General features: G+C 51.1%; 1 protein-coding gene across 6 annotated transcripts in view; it reads left to right on the top strand.

Moving 5' to 3' along the window:
* Positions 1 to 18,755, top strand: part of SLC38A3 (solute carrier family 38 member 3) — an 80,502-nt gene that overhangs the window by 39,644 nt on the left and 22,103 nt on the right. The gene's annotated exons all lie outside the window — the stretch shown is intronic.

The following is an 18,755-nucleotide window of genomic DNA, read 5'->3' as shown; positions in this document are numbered from 1 at the left end:
TATATTTTTTAAATATTTGGAGTACGTTCTATCATTTCCTTTACACGTCACAAATATTTGTTAATTTCTGTTATCACAGAAAATCCCAATAAAATACAAGTACAGGAGCTTCTCCCAAAATCAGAATATCAACAAAAAGTGAATTTGTTTCCGTTCTCCAATACAGACAGTGACTCTCCTCTATTCTATAGAGTCATTACACAGAGTGATCTATGTCACGGGTTTATTTCTGGTAATGTTGATGATTATGGCTTACAGCCAATGAGAACCCAAAAGTCATTATCTCAGGAAATTACAATAATTACCGTATTTTTCGGACCATAACATGCTCTTTTTCCCAAAAATTTTTTGGGGAAAATAGGGGTGTGTCTTATGGTCAAAATATACTTACAAATACTATGGCGGCGATCCCAGTCCGACGCTGCAGGGCGATGCAGCCTCCCTTCCCAGGCTGGTGTGGTGATGGTGCTCCTCTGTGGGGAGGCGGCGGTGGTGGTGCTCCTCTGTGGGGAGGCGGCGGTGGTGGTGCTCCTCTGTGGGGAGGCGGCGGTGGTGGTGCTCATCTGTGGGGAGGCGGCGGTGGTGGTGCTCATCTGTGGGGAGGCGGCGGTGGTGCTCATCTGTGGGGAGGCGGCGGTGGTGGTGCTCATCTGTGGGGAGGCGGCGGTGGTGGTGCTCATCTGTGGGGTGGCGGTGGTGCTCATCTGTGGGGTGGCGGTGGTGGTGCTCATCTGTGGGGCGGCCGCGGTGGCGGTGCTCATCTGTGGGGCGGCGCATGCTCAGATTCAGAGCTCATATATACTGGACAGTATTTGGGCCCCTGTGCAGTATATATGAGCTCCTGGACAGTATTTGGGCCCCTGTGCAGTATATATGAGCTCCTGGATAGTATTTGGGCCCCTGTGCAGTATATATGAGCTCCTGGACAGTATTTAGGCCCCTGTGCAGTATATATGAGCTCCTGGACAGTATTTGGGCCCCTGTGCAGTATATATGAGCTCCTGGACAGTATTTAGGCCCCTGTGCAGTATATATGAGCTCCTGGACAGTATTTGGGCCCCTGTGCAGTATATATGAGCTCCTGGATAGTATTTGGGCCCCTGTGCAGTATATATGAGCTCCTGGACAGTATTTAGGCCCCTGCGCAGTATATATGAGCTCCTGGACAGTATTTGGGCCCCTGTGCAGTATATATGAGCTCCTGGACAGTATTTGGGCCCCTGTGCAGTATATATGGGCTCCTGGACAGTATTTGGGCCCCTGTGCAATATATATGGGCTCCTGGACAGTATTTGGGCCCCTGTGCAGTATATATGAGCTCCTGGATAGTATTTGGGCCCCTGTGCTGTATATATGGGCTCCTGGACAGTATTTGGGCCCCTGTGCAGTATATATGAGCTCCTGGACAGTATTTGGGCCCCTGTGCAGTATATATGAGCTCCTGGACAGTATTTGGGCCCCTGTGCAGTATATATGAGCTCCTGGACAGTATTTGGGCCCCTGTGCAGTATATATGAGCTCCTGGACAGTATTTGGGCCCCTGTGCAGTATATATGAGCTCCTGGACAGTATTTGGGCCCCTGTGCTGTATATATGGGCTCCTGGACAGTATTTGGGCCCCTGTGCAGTATATATGAGCTCCTGGACAGTATTTGGGCCCCTGTGCAGTATATATGGGCTCCTGGATAGTATTTGGGCCCCTGTGCAGTATATATGAGCTCCTGGACAGTATTTGGGCCCCTGTGCAATATATATGGGCTCCTGGACAGTATTTGGGCCCCTGTGCTGTATATATGGGCTCCTGGACAGTATTTGGGCCCCTGTGCAGTATATATGGGCTCGTGGACAGTATTTGGGCCCCTGTGCAGTATATATGAGCTCCTGGACAGTATTTGGGCCCCTGTGCAGTATATATGGGCTCCTGGACAGTATTTGGGCCCCTGTGCAGTATATATGAGCTCCTATATAGTATTTGTGCCCGTGTGCAATATATATGGGCTCCTGGACAGTATTTGGGCCCCTGTGCAATATATATGGGCTCCTGGACAGTATTCGGGCCCCTGTGCAGTATATATGGGCTCCTGGACAGTATTTGGGCCCCTGTGCAGTATATATGGGCTCCTGGACAGTATTTAGAATCATAGAATCATAGAATCGTAGAGTTGGAAGGGACCTCCTGGGCCATCTGGTCCAACCCCCTGCTCAAAGCAGGATTCGCTAAATCATCCCAGTCAGATGTCTGTCCAGCCTCTGTTTGAAGACTTCCATTGAAGGAGAACTCACCACTTCTCGTGGCAGCTTGTTCCACTCATTGATCACTCTAACTGTCAAAAAGTTTTTTCTAATATCTAATCTGTGTCTCCTCCCATTCAGTTTCATCCCATTGCTTCTAGTCTTTCCTTGGGCAAATGAGACTAAAGTTGATCCTTCTACAATGTGACAGCCCTTTAGATATTTGTAGACAGCTATTAAGTCTCCTCTCAGTCTTCTCTTTTGCAAACTAAACATTCCCAAATCCTGCAACCTTTCCTCATAAGACAGGGTTTGCAGACCGGTCACCATTCTGGTCACTCTTTTCTGAACTTGCTCCAGTTTGTTGATGTCTTTTTTAAAATGTGGTGCCCAAAACTGGACACAATATTCCAGATGAGGTCTGACCAAAGAGGAGTAGAGGGAAATAATGACTTCACGTGATCTAGACTGTATGCTTCTGTTAATACATCCTAGAATTGCATTTGCCTTTTTTGCTGCTGTATCACACTGTTGACTCATATTCAGTCTGTGATCTATTAGTATACCCAAGTCTTTTTCACATGTGCTGTCACTTAGCCCTATTCCTCCCATTCTGTATATGCTTTTTTCATTTTTATTGCCCAGATGTAGTACTTTGCATTTCTCCCTGTTAAAAACCATTCTGTTAGTTGCTGCCCACTTCTCCAGTTTATTTAAATCTTTTTGAATCCTCTCTCTCTCTTCTCTAGTATTAGCTATCCCTCCTAGCTTTGTGTCATCAGCAAATTTAATCAGTTTACCCTCAATTCCTTCATCTAAATCATTGATAAAGATGTTGAACAATACAGGGCCCAGGACAGAGCCCTGTGGTACCCCACTTGAGACATTCCTCCAACTGGATGTGCAGCCATTTACGACCACTCTTTGGGTCCGATCACTAAGCCAGTTATGAATCCACCTAACAGTTGCCTTGTCCATTCCATACTTAGTCATTTTTTCAATAAGGATTGTATGAGAGACTTTGTCAAATGCTTTGCTGAAGTCAAGATATACTATATCTACAGCATTTCCTTGATCCACCCAATCAGTGATACCGTCATAGAAGGAAATTAAGTTAGTCTGACATGACTTATTAGTTACAAACCCATGCTGACTCTGTTTAATCACTTCATTCTTATCCAGGTATTGACATACATGTTGTTTAATAATTTGTTCAAAGATCTTTCCTGGTATAGAAGTCAGACTCACCGGCCTATAGTTGCCTGGGTCCACCTTCTTCCCCTTTTTGAAGATAGGAACAACATTTGCTCTTCTCCAGTCTTCTGGCACTTCTCCTGTTCTCCAAGAATTTTCAAAGATTATGGAGAGGGGTTCAAAAATTTCTTCTGCTATCTCCTTCAGTACTCTGGGGTGTAATTCATCTGGACCTGGAGACTTGAATTCATTTAGGTTAGCTAAGTGTTTCCTCACTATCTTTCTGTTTATAGATATCCTGGATTCTTCTATTCCCTTAATAGGACAGTGAATAACAGTTGATGTTACATTACCTTTCTGAGAGAAAACAGATGCAAAATAGGAATTTAAAAGTTCAGCCTTCTCGACATCCTGTCTTACCATTTCATCATTTTCATCCTGTAAAAATCCTATAGCATCTTTGACTTTTCTTTTACTTTTGACATATCCCCAAAATCCTTTATTATTGCTTTTGACATCTCTTGCAAGCCTCAATTCATTTTCAGCTTTAGATAATCTGATTTGTGCCCTGCAGGTTCTGCAGACAGCATTATATTCTTCTTTAGATATGCCTCCCTCTTTCCATTTTATAAACATTTTTTTCTTCCTTTTTAGCATGTGCTTAAGTTCTGTGTTCATCCATCCTGGTTTCCTTAAATGCTTCCTATTCTTCCCTCTTTTCGGAATTGTTAACAACTGTGCTTTGAGAATTTCATTTTTCAAGATTTCCCATCCTTCCTGGACATTTTTGTCTTTAAGGATATCCAGCCATTGGATCCCTCCAATTCTCTTTCTGAATCCCTTAAAATCTGCCTTTCTGAAATCTAACCTTGACGTCTGAGTCTTCACAGGTCTTCCGCCTCTAGTTATCCAAAATTCTAAAATAGCATGGTCGCTACCTCCTAGGGTCCCAGCCACTTTTACCTCCTCAACCATTTCCTCCCTGTTTATAAGGATTAGATCCAAGGTTGCAGTTCCCCTTGTTTTCTCTCCTACCTTTTGGAAGATAAAGTTGTCAGCAAGAGAGGATAAGAATTTCCTTGACCTGTTAGTTTTGCCTGAGAGAGATTCCCAACAAATGTCTGGATAGTTGAAATCTCCCATGACAACTATGTCATATTTTTTGGAGAACTTGGCCATTTGATGCATAAAGAGTTCATCCATATCTTCAGCTTGCACAGGCGGCCTGTAGTAAATGCCTACAATGGTGTCCTTTCCATTGTTCTGTCCTTGTATTCTTACCCAAACAGTTTCCACAGAACTCCCAGTCTCTGAAGCTTGGATCTCTGTGCAGATATACGCGTTTCTAACATACAATGCGACACCTCCTCCTCGTTTATCAAGTCTGTTTCTTGCAAATAAGTTGTATCCTTCTAGCCTTGTATTCCAATCATGTGTATCGTCCCACCAAGTTTCAGTGATTCCAATGACATCATATTTCTTTTCCTGTGTTAGTAGTTCCAATTCTCCTTGTTTGTTGCCCATGCTTTGTGCATTAGTATAGAAACATTTTAGTTTGTGATTGGTTTCTCTTTCTCCAATATTTTTATTAATTAGATTCTTTCGTCTTTGTTCTTCCTTTCCACTTCTAATAGCAGAGTTCTCAATAGCATTTGTCAGGTGTATGGCTTTTTCTGGTCTTTTGCTTCCCTTCCCATGTTGTTCTAGTGTAAAGCTCTCCTTACAAGTGTAGCAAGGCGACTTCCAAATACATGTTTTCCAGTCTTCGTAAGGTGCACCCCATCTCTAGCAAGTAGTCCATCGTATAAGTAGTTCACTCCGTGATCCAGAAATTCAAATCGTTGCTGACGGCACCATCGACGTAGCCAGTTGTTCACCTGCAGAATCTTATTCCACCTCCTTGTTCCATGGCCATCCACTGGGAGGATGGAAGAGAAGACCACCTGCGCTCCCAGTTCTTTCACTTTCTTGCCTAAGTCTTCAAAGTCTCTGCAGATGGTTTCCAGGTCGTTTCTTGCGGTGTCATTTGTCCCCACATGTAGTAGCAGGAATGGGTAGTCATCTGTAGGTCTGAAGAGTCCTGATATCCTGTCAGACACATCTTTAATTTTTGCACCTGGAAGACAGCACATTTCTCTTGAAGTTATATCCGGTCTGCAGATAGCGGCCTCTGTTCCTCTCTGCAGGGAATCCCCCATGACCACCACTCTCCGTTTCTTCTTCACATTTTTCTTTCTCCATCCAGGAGGACTCTGAAGGCGTACAAGGTTGCTGTTTGTGGGCAAAGTCTTATCCTGATGTATTTCTTCATCGTTTTCCTGCGTGAGAGCCTGGTACTGGTTCCTGAGCAGTATGGGTGCTGACTGCCTCCTGATCCTCCTGCTTCTCTGGGTCACATGTCTCCATTCCTCTGTTTCTTCAGGTGCACTTCGAATTTCTTCTCTTTCTGTAACATGAAGAGATAATTCTGCTCTGTCCAAGAACTCTTCACCTTCCTTAATGATCTTCAACGTAGCTAACCTCTCTTCGAGATTTTGCAACTTTTCCTCCAACAGGGACACAAGCTGCATTTGTGGCATGTGAAGTTTGGCTTTTCCACTGGTAAATCTGTGAACATGTAGCAAGAAATGCAGCTCACCAAATGGCTCCTGGCCTCTTCCATCTTGAGATTTCTTAAAAACGATGAAAGATGAGCCAAAATCCTGTCGGCGCGCGGTTTTTCCGAGTTCCTCTTTTCAGCTGCAACGGCCAAAACCCAGTGATCGTTGAGCTCACGGAGACTCTTCACTTATCCCAGAAGGCACTGGGAATATGCAAATGATCTCCTAAAGACTCTTCCCCTGGTTTTTGGGTCCCTGTGCAGTATATATGGTCTCCTGGACAGTATTTGTGCCCCTGTGCAATATATATGGGCTCCTGGACAGTATTTGGGCCCCTGTGCAGTATATATGGGCTCCTGGACAGTATTTGGGCCCCTGTGCAGTATATATGGGCTCCTGGACAGTATTTGGGCCCCTGTGCAGTATATATGAGCTCCTGGACAGTATTTGGGCCCCTGTGCAGTATATATGGGCTCCTGGACAGTACTTGGGCCCCTATGCAGTATATATGGGCTCCTGGACAGTATTTGGGCCCCTGTGCAGTATATATGGGCTCCTGGATAGTATTTAGGCCCCTGTGCAGTCTATATGGGCTCCTGGACAGTATTTGGGCCCCTGTGCAGTATATATGGGCTCCTTGGCAGTATATGGGCCCCTGTGCAGTATATATGAGCTCCTGGACAGTATTTGGTCCCTTGTGCAGTATATATGGGCTCCTGGATAGTATTTGGGCCCCTGTGCAGTATATGTGGGCTCCTGGACAGTATTTGGGCCCTTGTGCAGTATATATGGGCTCCTGGACAGTATATGGGCCCCTGTGCAGTATATATGAGCTCCTGGACAGTATTTGGTCCCTTGTGCAGTATATATGGGCTCCTGGATAGTATTTGGGCCCCTGTGCAGTATATGTGGGCTCCTGGACAGTATTTGGGCCCTTGTGCAGTATATATGGGCTACTGGACAGTATTTGGGCCCCTGTGCAGTATATGTGGGCTCCTGGACAGTATTTGGGCCCTTGTGCAGTATATATGGGCTCCTGGACAGTATTTGGGCCCCTGTGCAGTATATATGGGCTCCTTGGCAGTATTTGTGTCCCTGCGCAGTATATATGAGCTCCTGGACAGTATTTGGGCCCCTGTGCAATATATATGAGCTCCTGGACAGTATTTGGGCCCCTGTGCAGTATATATGAGCTCCTGGATAGTATTTAGGCCCCTGTGCAGTATATATGGGCTCCTGGACAGTATTTGGTCCCTTGTGCAGTATATATGAGCTCCTGGACAGTATTTGGGCCCCTGTGCAGTATATGTGGGCTCCTGGACAGTATTTGGGCCCTTGTGCAGTATATATGGGCTCCTGGACAGTATTTGGGCCCCTGTGCAGTATATATGGGCTCCTTGGCAGTATTTGTGTCCCTGCGCAGTATATATGAGCTCCTGGACAGTATTTGGGCCCCTGTGCAGTATATATGAGCTCCTGGATAGTATTTAGGCCCCTGTGCAGTATATATGGGCTCCTGGACAGTATTTGGGCCCCTGTGCAGTATATATGGGCTCCTTGGCAGTATATGGGCCCCTGTGCAGTATATATGGGCTCCTGGTCAGTATTTGGTCCCTTGTGCAGTATATATGGGCCCCTGTGCAGTATATGTGGGCTCCTGGACAGTATTTGGGCCCTTGTGCAGTATTTGGGCCCTTGTGCAGTATATATGAGCTCCTGGACAGTATTTGGGCCCCTGTGCAGTATATATGGGCTCCTGGACTGTATTTGTGCCCCTGTGCAGTATATATGGGCTCCTGGACTGTATTTGTGCCCCTATGCGGTATATATGGGCTCCTGGACAGTATTTGGGCCCTGTGCAGTATATATGGGCTCCTGGACTGTATTTGTGCCCCTGTGCAGTATATATGGGCTCCTGGACTGTATTTGTGCCCCTATGCGGTATATATGGGCTCCTGGGCAGTATTTGGGCCCTGTGCAGTATATATGGGCTCCTGGACAGTATTTGGGCCCCTGTGCAGTATATATGAGCTCCTGGACAGTATTTGGGCCCCTGTGCAGTATATATGGGCTCCTGGACTGTATTTGTGCCCCTGTGCAGTATATATGGGCTCCTGGACAGTATTTGGGCCCCTGTGCAGTATATATGAGCTCCTGGACAGTATTTGGGCCCCTGTGCAGTATATATGGGCTCCTGGACAGTATTTGGGCCCCTGTGCAGTGTATATGAGCTCCTGGACAGTATTTGGGCCCCTGTGCAGTATATATGAGTTCCTGGACAGTATTTGGGCCCCTGTGCAGTGTATATGGGCTCCTGGACAGTATTTGGGCCCCTGTGCAGTATATATGGGCTCCTGGACAGTATGTGGGCCCCTGTGCAGTATATATGGGCTCCTGGACTGTATTTGGGCCTCTGTGCAGTATATATGAGCTCCTGGACAGTATTTGGGCCCCTGTGCAGTATATATGAGCTCCTGGACAGTATTTGGGCCCCTGTGCAGTATATATGGGCTCCTGGACTGTATTTGTGCCCCTGTGCAGTATATATGGGCTCCTGGACTGTATTTGTGCCCCTGTGCAGTATATATGGGCTCCTGGACAGTATTTGGGCCCCTGTGCAGTATATATGAGCTCCTGGACAGTATTTGGGCCCCTGTGCAGTATATATGGGCTCCTGGACAGTATTTGGGCCCCTGTGCAGTATATATGAGCTCCTGGACAGTATTTGGGCCCCTGTGCAGTGTATATATGGGCTCCTGGACAGTGTTTGGGCTCCTGTGCAGTATATATGGGCTCCTGTGCAGTATATATGGGCTCCTGGACAGTATTCGGCCCCCTGTGCAGTATATATGAGCTCCTGGACAGTATTCGGGCCCCTGCACAGTATATATGGGCTCCTGGACAGTATTTGGGCCCCTGTGCAGTATATATGGGCTCCTGGACAGTATTTGGGCCCCTGTGCAGTATATATGGGCTCCTGGACAGTAAAGGGCCCTTGTGCAGTATATATGGGCTCCTGTGCAGTATATATGGGCTCCTGGACAGTATTTGGCCCCCTGTGCAGTATATATGAGCTCCTGGTCAGTATTCGGGCCCCTGCGCAGTATATATGGGCTCCTGGACAGTATTTGGGCCCCTGTGCAGTATATATGGGCTCCTGGACAGTATTCGGGCCCCTGTGCAGTATATATGAGTTCCTGGACAGTACTTGGGCCCCTGTGCAGTATATATGAGCTCCTGGACAGTATTTGGGCCCCTGTGCAGTATATATGAGCTCCTGGACAGTATTTGGGCCCCTGTGCAGTATATATGAGCTCCTGGACAGTATTTGGGCCCCTTTGCAGTATATATGGGCTCCTGGACAGTATTTGGGCCCTTGTGCAGTATATATGAGCTCCTGGACAGTATTTGGGCCCCTGTGCAGTATATATGGGCTCCTGGACAGTATTTGGGCCCCTGTGCAGTATATATGGGCTCCTTGGCAGTATTTGTGTCCCTGTGCAGTATATATGAGCTCCTGGACAGTATTTGGGCCCCTGTGCAGTATATATGGGCTCCTGGACAGTATTTGGGCCCCTATGCAGTATATATGGGCTCCTGGACAGTATTTGGGCCCCTGTGCAGTATATATGAGCTCCTGGACAGTATTTGGGCCCCTGTGCAGTATATATGGGCTCCTGGACAGTGTTTGGGCTCCTGTGCAGTATATATGGGCTCCTGTGCAGTATATATGGGCTCCTGGACAGTATTTGGCCCCCTGGACAGTTTTCGGGCCCCTGTGCAGTATATATGAGCTCCTGGACAGTATTTGGGCCCCTGTGCAGTATATATGAGTTCCTGGACAGTACTCCGGCCCCTGTGCAGTATATATGGGCTCCTGGATAGTATTTGGGCCCTTGTGCAGTATATATGGGCTCCTGGACAGTATTCGGGCCCTTGTGCAGTATATATAGGCTCCTGGACAGTATTCGGTCCCCTGCGCAGTATATATGGGCTCCTGGACAGTATTTGGGCCCCTATGCAGTATATATGAGCTCCTGGACAGTATTCGGGCCCCTGCACAGTATATATGGGCCCCTGGACAGTATTTGGGCCCCTGCGCAGTATATATGGGCTCCTGGACAGTGTTCGGGCTCCTGGACAGTGTTCTGGCCCCTGTGCAGTATATATGGGCTCCTGGACAGTGTTCTGGCCCCTGTGCAGTATATATGGGCTCCTGGACAGTATTTGGGCCCCTGTGCAGTATATATGGGCTCCTGGACAGTATTTGGGCCCCTGTGCAGTATATTTGGGCTCCTGGACAGTATTCTGGACCCTGTGCAGTATATATGGGCTCCTGGACAGTATTTGGGCCCCTGTGCAGTATATTTGGGCTCCTGGACAGTATTCTGACCCCTGTGCAGTATATATGGGCTCCTGGACAGTATTCGGGCCCCTGCGCAGTATATATGAGCTCCTGGACAGTATTTGGGCCCCTGCGCAGTATATATGAGCTCCTGGACAGTATTTGGGCCCCTGTGCAGTATATATGAGCTCCTGGACAGTATTCGGGCCCCTGCGCAGTATATATGAGCTCCTGGACAGTATTTGGGCCCCTGTGCAGTATATATGAGCTCCTGGACAGTATTCGGGCCCCTGCGCAGTATATATGAGCTCCTGGACAGTATTTGGGCCCCTGTGCAGTATATATGAGCTCCTGGACAGTATTTGGGCCCCTGTGCAGTATATATGAGCTCCTGGACAGTATTTGGGCCCCTGTGCAGTATATATGAGCTCCTGGACAGTATTTGGGCCCCTGTGCAGTATATATGGGCTCCTGGACTGTATTTGTGTCCCTGTGCAGTATATATGAGCTCCTGGACAGTATTTGGGCCCCTGTGCAGTATATATGAGCTCCTGGACAGTATTTGGGCCCCTGTGCAGTGTATATATATATGAGCTCCTGGACAGTATTTGGGCCCCTGTGCAGTATATTTGGGCTCCTGGACAGTATTTGGGCCCCTGTGCAGTATATATGGGCTCCTGGCCCAGTGACTCCTGGTTTTCCGGATATAAGTGGATGTTGACCACATAATTCCTGTCAAATAGAAATAAGCGGCTGATGGAGGAGCGGGTCAGGACGAGTTCAGGGGCGACAGGTGCTGCTTTCACAACTCCAAACTCTTATGTTAGACTGGAACATTGCGTCCTTATGGTAACACCACAGGGGGGGTCGATGTGTGATATAACTGGGGGGGGGGGTGTGTGACGTCACTGGGGGGGGGCGGTGTGTGACACCACTGGGGGGGGCGGTGTGTGACACCACTGGGGGGGGTGACACCACTGGGGGGGGGCAGGGTGTGACACCACTGGGGGGGGGCGGTGTGTGACACCACTGGGGGTGTGTGACACCACTGGGGGGGGCGGTGTGTGACACCACTGGGGAGGACACCACTGGGGGGGGCGGTGTGTGACACCACTGGGGGGGGGGGGCGGTGTGTGACTGCACCAATAGCCACATTGTCCCCCACCTCAATGGCGTGTCTGTACTGCGCTGCACGTTATGCTGGTGCTATAGGTAGCAGGAGCTGACTCCGTGCCTCACTCCTGTAGGTTATTACCTTATATTAGTGCAAAACACCCGGGCAGAAAGAAATGCTGCAAAGTAAAAAGCTCCTTGTACAGCAGTGATAAAGTTTTACGTCTATTAATGCCGCGCTGCGGTGACATTGGTTTTTATTGTCCCTTCATTAGGGATCATGTGTGAGTGTCATGAAGGTGTGAACATTCTCACCGGTCACCGTCTTCCCCCGGTGTCAGTGCTATGCCAATGTCATTAATAATGGGGAGTCCTGGGGTGATGATCTGGCCCCACAGATCCCTGATCTCCCATCAACCCGTCTGGGATCACTTGAAGGATCCTCACAAGCCTCATCCACAGGAGACCTGGGGGCAGTGATACAAGATGTCAGGAGCAACCGCCTGCCGAGACCCTCCATAACCAGTGTACGACGAGAAGAAGTGATGGAGGCGACGGGCGGTCACCAGATACTGATGATGGAGGGGACGGGCGGTCACCGGATACTGATGATGGAGGGGACGGGCGGTCACCGGATACTGATGATGGAGGGGACGGGCGGTCACCAGATACTGATGATGGAGGGGACGGGCGGTCACCGGATACTGATGATGGAGGGGACGGGCGGTCACCGGATACTGATGATGGAGGGGACGGGCGGTCACCGGATACTGATGATGGAGGAGACGGGCAGTCACCAGATACTGATGATGGAGGGGACGGGCAGTCACCAGATACTGATGATGGAGGGGACGGGCGGTCACCAGATACTGATGATGGAGGGGACGGGCGGTCACCGGATACTGATGATGGAGGGGACGGGTGGTCACCAGATGCTGATGATGGAGGGGACGGGTGGTCACCAGATGCTGATGGAGGGGACGGGTGGTCACCAGATGCTGATGATGGAGGGGACGGGCGGTCACCAGATGCTGATGATGGAGGGGACGGGTGGTCACCAGATGCTGATGATGGAGGAGACGGGCGGTCACCAGATACTGATGATGGAGGAGACGGGCGGTCACCAGATACTGATGATGGAGGAGATAGGTAGTCATCAGATACTGATTATGGAGGTCTCTGTTGGTCAGTTGTGTCCCCAGGACAGGGAGACCCCTGAGCATCTGGAGCTCAGTCCGAATAGAAAGTTACTGCTGGGTCAGTTATCACCATTCCTCTCTTCTGGGATCACAACTCCCAGCATTGTCCTCCATTGGTCTAGGCCAGTGGAACATATTGTGTGTGCGCAGCTTCAGTCTCCAGGGACATCATGGGATTATGAATTTAATTTGAGCGGCCAGAAAACTCCATCTGAACAAGTCCAAGAATTCATCCATATGTGTGGGGAGCATTGTGCGTGGCCCAAACCTCTCCACCCTCCTTATCTTGTTTGCTTTCAGGGAGCAGGAATGGTCAGGAGGACAAGATTGTACAGAGATGCCTGCGCCGCTCTCACGTCTTGTGGTGGTCCGCTCTTCATGGTGGTCCTCTCTCTGTGATGGCTTGCTCTATGTGGTGGGCTTCTTTCCATGGTGGTCTGTTCTCTGTGGTGGCTTGCTCTTCATGGAGGTTCTCTTTCCATGGTGGCTCTCCGTGGTGGCTCACCGTCTGTGTTGGTCTGATTTTCGTGGCGGTTCACTCTTTTTGATGGTTCACCCTCCTTGGTGTTCTACTCTACGTGGTGGCCCGTTTTCCATTGTAGCTCGCCATTTGTGGTGGCTTGCCTCCCATGGTGGTTGCTCTCCATGGTGGCTAATTCTTCCCTGTAGCTCGCTCTCTGTCATGATCTGCTCTCTGCTGTGGCTCACCCTCTGTGGTAGTCTGCTCTGGTGGCTAACTCTCCGTGGTGGCCCGCTCTCCATGGTGGTCGGATTTTTTTGGTGACCCACTATTCATGGTGGTCTGCTCTCTATGGTGGCTCAGTCTCCAAGGTGGTCTTCTCTGTGTGGTTGTAACAACCCTGCTGGCATCACTGCATGGCCTCCCATCCCCCGCACACCAACTTACTCACTGCTCCGGGTCATGCTGTGAATTCTGTCTATTGCCAGCCCTGTGCTCTGTGCCTCTGCTCTTCTGTATGTTTCCTTGCTATGTGTGTATAGGGGGGCGGCGCCAGAACTCTCTGGTTCTTATGCAGTCAGGGTGCACCTGTCTAATCTGTCCCTGACCAATTACCTAGAGCCCTCGACTATTTAGGTCCACCACACCCACTGGAACATTGCCTGTGCAATGTCTCAACTCAGTTAGCTCCTTGCTGCTGAGGAAGCCAGGCCCTGTCCTATGTCTCGCTTTCTCTGAGAGGCTTTACTCCTAGCTTTGTCTAGTATTCTCTGGCTGCCCGCCAGGAGGTGAATTTCCTGGTCTCTGCCTTGTCCTAGCTCTGTCTCTGTATTTTGCCTAGTACTTCTCTGCCCGCCCCCCAGGAGGCAGATTATCCTCGTTCCTGTATCCTTTGGTCCCTGTACATTGTCTCGTACTGTTTCCCTGTCTGAACTCTGTCTTACCTCTGTCAGTCTCCTTGTCTGTGGTTCCTTTCCCTGCTGTGTCTTTCCCTGTGTCCTCTCTGTCTGTACTTTGCAGTCTTGCAAGCTCCACCCACTTTGCACTCCTGCAAGCCCCGCCTACTCTGCACTCCTGCAAGCTCCGCCTACTCCGCACTCCTGCGGCTCCGCCTACTCCGCACTCCTGTGGCTCAGTTCCTAACCTGTTCCAACATACGCCACTCCCTCCTGCCTACACTGGTACCTACACCTGCTGTGTGAACAGGCCCCTACCTGTTCCTTCTCAAGCCGTGCCCGCCTGTCCTGTGTCTTAAGCCGTGCCCGCCTGTCCTGTGTCTCAAGCCGTGCCCGCCTGTCCTGTGTCTCAAGCCGTGCCCGCCTGTCCTGTGTCTCAAGCCGTGCCCGCCTGTCCTGTGTCTGAAGCCGTGCCCGCCTGTCCTGTGTCTCAAGCCGTGCCCGCCTGTCCTGTGTCTCAAGCCGTGCCCGCCTGTCCTGTGTCTCAAGCCGTGCCCGCCTGTCCTGTGTCTCAAGCCGTGCCCGCCTGTCCTGTGTCTCAAGCCGTGCCCGCTTGCCCTGTGTCTCAAGCCGTGCCCGCTTGCCCTGTGTCTCGAAGCCGTGCCCGCTTGCCCTGTGTCTCGAAGCCGTGCCCGCTTGCCCTGTGTCTCGAAGCCGTGCCCGCTTGCCCTGTGTCTCGAAGCCGTGCCCGCTTGCCCTGTGTCTCGAAGCCGTGCCCGCTTGCCCTGTGTCTCGAAGCCGTGCCCGCTTGCCCTGTGTCTCGAAGCCGTGCCCGCTTGCCCTGTGTCTCGAAGCCGTGCCCGCTTGCCCTGTGTCTCGAAGCCGTGCCCGCTTGCCCTGTGTCTCGAAGCCGTGCCCGCTTGCCCTGTGTCTCGAAGCCGTGCCCGCTTGCCCTGTGTCTCGAAGCCGTGCCCGCTTGCCCTGTGTCTCGAAGCCGTGCCCGCTTGCCCTGTGTCTCGAAGCCGTGCCCGCTTGCCCTGTGTCTCCAAGCCGTGCCCGCTTGCCCTGTGTCTCCAAGCCTTGCCCGCTTGCCCTGTGTCTCCAAGCTGTGCCCGCTTGCCCTGTGTCTCCAAGCCGTGCCTGCTTGCCCTGTGTCTCAGTCTGCCTGTCACTCGCACCTGACCAGGTGTCCTGTCCCCGAGTGGGATCAGCAGTCACAGCCAGACACCACCCTGGAGTGGCACCTGGCAGCTGCCTGCCGCACAACCTGACCTCACCATTGGAGGCTCCAGAGAAGACCAAGGCAGCTGTCTTATTCATCCCCCTTCCAGGGTATTCTGGTCTGTGGCACAGTGGGGCCACAACCCCCCGGCTCGCGCCAATCAGCCAAGGCGCGAGGGAGACAGTTTGCACAGGCCATGGTCCCCGCTGAGTCCCATGTCCTTTCACTCCCGGAGCGAGATGAACTGTTTTACCCGAATGGGCAACTGAATAAAGTCTTTACCGACTCTGAAGTCCGATCCTTCACTGCTCCACCCACCATTGTGGTCTCCAATGAACTGTTTGCTCAGCTTGAGGCTGGCATTCCTAAAGTTGAACCCCCTTCGGAGTCAGCAAGATATGATGGGAATCCTGAGCAGTGTCGTGTCTTCTTGGAACAGTGCTTACGGTACTTCCAATGGCATGCTCCCTACTTTGCCACTAATCGGCTAAAGGTAGGACTGCTATTGACCTACCTAACAGGAGATGCCTTGGAGTGGCTTAACCACCTCTGGGAAGCAGGGGATCCCATCACCTCGAGTCTTCCAGCCTTCATGGTGGCCTTCTGCAAAGCCTTCCACAAGCCTGGTACCGCGCCCCCTGAGAAGTATTCCCCCCCAAGCTTCCAGAAACGGACCAGACGAAGAGAACCTGAGGCTAATTCGTCTCATCCGTCCATGACCCACCTGTTCCACAGCCTGCCAAAGCAACCCACCGTGCAAGACCCAAGAGGTCTAAGAAAAAAGGGCTGGCTGGGTTGTCGTCGGAGTCCGGTCCTGGGAGGGAGCATCCTGACGGTCTCTGCCCTGCGAAGCCAGTGCTCCAAAATCCTGGGCCTGTGGGAGAGGCGGCCCTTGGCATGAACGCTCCCTCTCCATTAAAAGGACTGTTTCTCTTCCTTCTGGGAGCTTTGGTGTGTTCAAGCCACCAGCCATACAGAGTCAGTGCGTGATCTCCGTTCTTCATTCTCCAGGACCCGGCGTGGGCATTGTCTAAAGGTGGCCTAGCTCTCTTTGAGAACAGTCTAGTCCTGCAAGGACAACTACAGCTCCAGGTCGGAGCTTTGTACACGAAGAAGTTCATCTTCAAATTGCTGTCTGGTGTGCCCATGGGTCATGTGGAGCCTGAGATTCTTGTACCTATTCAGGTCTGGAAACCCAGCACGGTGCTTTGGTTGAAGCAACCAAGTGACAAGAGGTGTCTGGTTCCCTTGCGTCAGCGTCAGTCAGCAAGGTCGACTTCTTCATCTGGTCTGCTAGTCATCGAGTCAAGGGGTGATGACGTCTCTGAAGAGGGGGAAGCGGTGTCAATCTCCTCACACGTCTCCAATGACTATACCAGTGTCCTGCCCTCAGGGGCATCCCTGCTTTTTGATTGTCTTCCCCTGAATAAAGGGCTGAAGATGGCTACTTAGTGGATTCCCTCGGCTCCTCTATGGCCATTGGGTGAAGGTCCCAAGACTGAGCATTACTTATCCTCTAACATGAAAGAGGTGGCACAGTTTTTTCAGGGTAACAGGCGGAAGTGGCTCCCCGTATGTATGCCTCCAGCTTCCATGTGGCAGGTGGATGAAGAGGTGAGAACAGTGGCCTATGTATCTCCATTTTTTTACCCACTTGGAGGAAGAGGTCCAATTTTCTTGGAATAATGTGCTAAAGTTGGACCCACTGAGGGGTCTTCAGTTTTCAAGTGGCCGGCTGATGTAGAGGTCAAAACAGAAGCTTACAAATCCCTGCTTTCTGCTAACCAGGAGGAGGAGGTCCTGGTCCTTGTACCCTCTGTGTTGGAAGCTGACTCCGTCGGGCACCAAGAAACTTGGCACTCTGGGATTCCTGATGGCACACATACGCCTCCCTACCTGAAGAATGTTGTGTCAGCCTGGACTGTGTGTGCTACTATCCTTCTTCTGCAAGTCATTCTGGCAGGCTTGAGGAAGAGGGGCCGTAAGGGGGGGGGTACTGTAACAACCCTGTTGGCATCACTGCATGGCCTCCCATCCCCCGCACACCAACTTACTCACTGCTCTGGGTCATGCTGTGAATTCTGTTTGCTGCCAGTCCTGTGCTCTGTGCCTCTGCTCTCCTGCATGCTTCCTGGCTATATTTGTATAGGGGGGCGGCGCAAGAACTCTCTGGTTCTTATGCAGTCAGGGTGCACCTGTCTAATCTGTCCCTGACCAATTACCTAGAGCCCTCCACTATTTAGGTTCGCCACACCCACTGGAACATTGCCTGTGCAATGTCTCAACTCAGCTCCTTGCTGCTGAGGAAGCCAGGCCCTGTGGTATGTCTCGCCTTCTCTGAGAGGCTTTACTCCTAGCTTTGTCTATTATTCTCTGCCCGCCCCCCAGGAGGCAGGTTATCCTGGTTCCTGTATCCTTTGGTCCCTGTACATTGTCTTTTACTGTTTCCCTGTGTGAACTCTTGTCTTACCTCTGTCTGTCAGTCTCCTTGTCTGTGGTTCCTTTCCCTGCTGTGTCTTACCCTGTGTCCTCTCTGTCTGTACTTTGTACTATTGCAAGCTCCGCCTACTTTGCACTCTTGCAGGCTCCGCCTACTCCGCACTCCTGTGGCTCCGCCTACTCCTCACTCCTGCGGCTCAGTTCCTAACCTGTTCCAACATTCTCCACGCCTTCCTGCCTACACTGGTACCTGCACCTGCTGTGTGAACATGCCCCCACCTGTTCCTTCTCATACCACGCCCGCCTGTCCTGTGCCTGAAGCCGTGCCCGCTTGCCCTGTGTCTCCAAGCCGTGCCCGCTTGCCCTGTGTCTCCAAGCCGTGCCCGCTTGCCCTGTGTCTCCAAGCCGTGCTCGCTTGCCCTGTGTCTCCAAGCCGTGCCCGCTTGCCCTGTGTCTCCAAGCCGTGCCTGCTTGTCCTGTGACTCAGCCTGCCGGTCACTCGCACCTGACCAGGTGTCCTGTCCCCAAGTGGGATCAGCAGTCACAGCCAGACACCACCCTGGAGTGGCACCTGGCAGCTGCCTGTCGCACAACCTGACCTCACCATTGGAGGCTCCAGAGAAGACCAAGGCAGCTGTCTTAGTCACGCCCCTTCCAGGGTAGTCTGGTCTGTGGCACAGTGGGGCCACAACACCCCGGCTCACCCCAATCAGCCAAGACGCAAGCGTGACAGTGGTGGTTCACACTCCATGGTGGTCTGCCTTCTGTGGTGGTTCACACTCCATGGTGGTCTGCCTTCTGTGGTGGCTCGCCCTCCATGGTGGTCTGATTTCTTTGATGGCCCACTCCATGGTGGTCTGCTCTTCGGGTGGCTCGCTCTCCATGGTGGTCTGCCTTCTGTGGTGGTTCACATTCCATGGTGGTCTGCCTTCTGTGGTGGCTCGCCCTCCATGGTGGTCTGATTTATTTGGTGGCCCACTCCATGGTGGTCTGCCCTCTGTGGTGGCTCGCTCTCCACGGTGGTCTGCCCTGTGTGGTGTCTCGCTTTTCTTAGT

This window comes from Dendrobates tinctorius, unplaced genomic scaffold (assembly GCF_039654945.1).
Source record: "Dendrobates tinctorius isolate UK_male_01 unplaced genomic scaffold, ASM3965494v1 ptg000357l, whole genome shotgun sequence".
Taxonomy (NCBI): domain Eukaryota; kingdom Metazoa; phylum Chordata; class Amphibia; order Anura; family Dendrobatidae; genus Dendrobates; species Dendrobates tinctorius.
The sequence above is the reverse complement of the archived record's forward strand: the minus strand, read 5'-3'. Positions and strand labels throughout refer to the sequence as shown.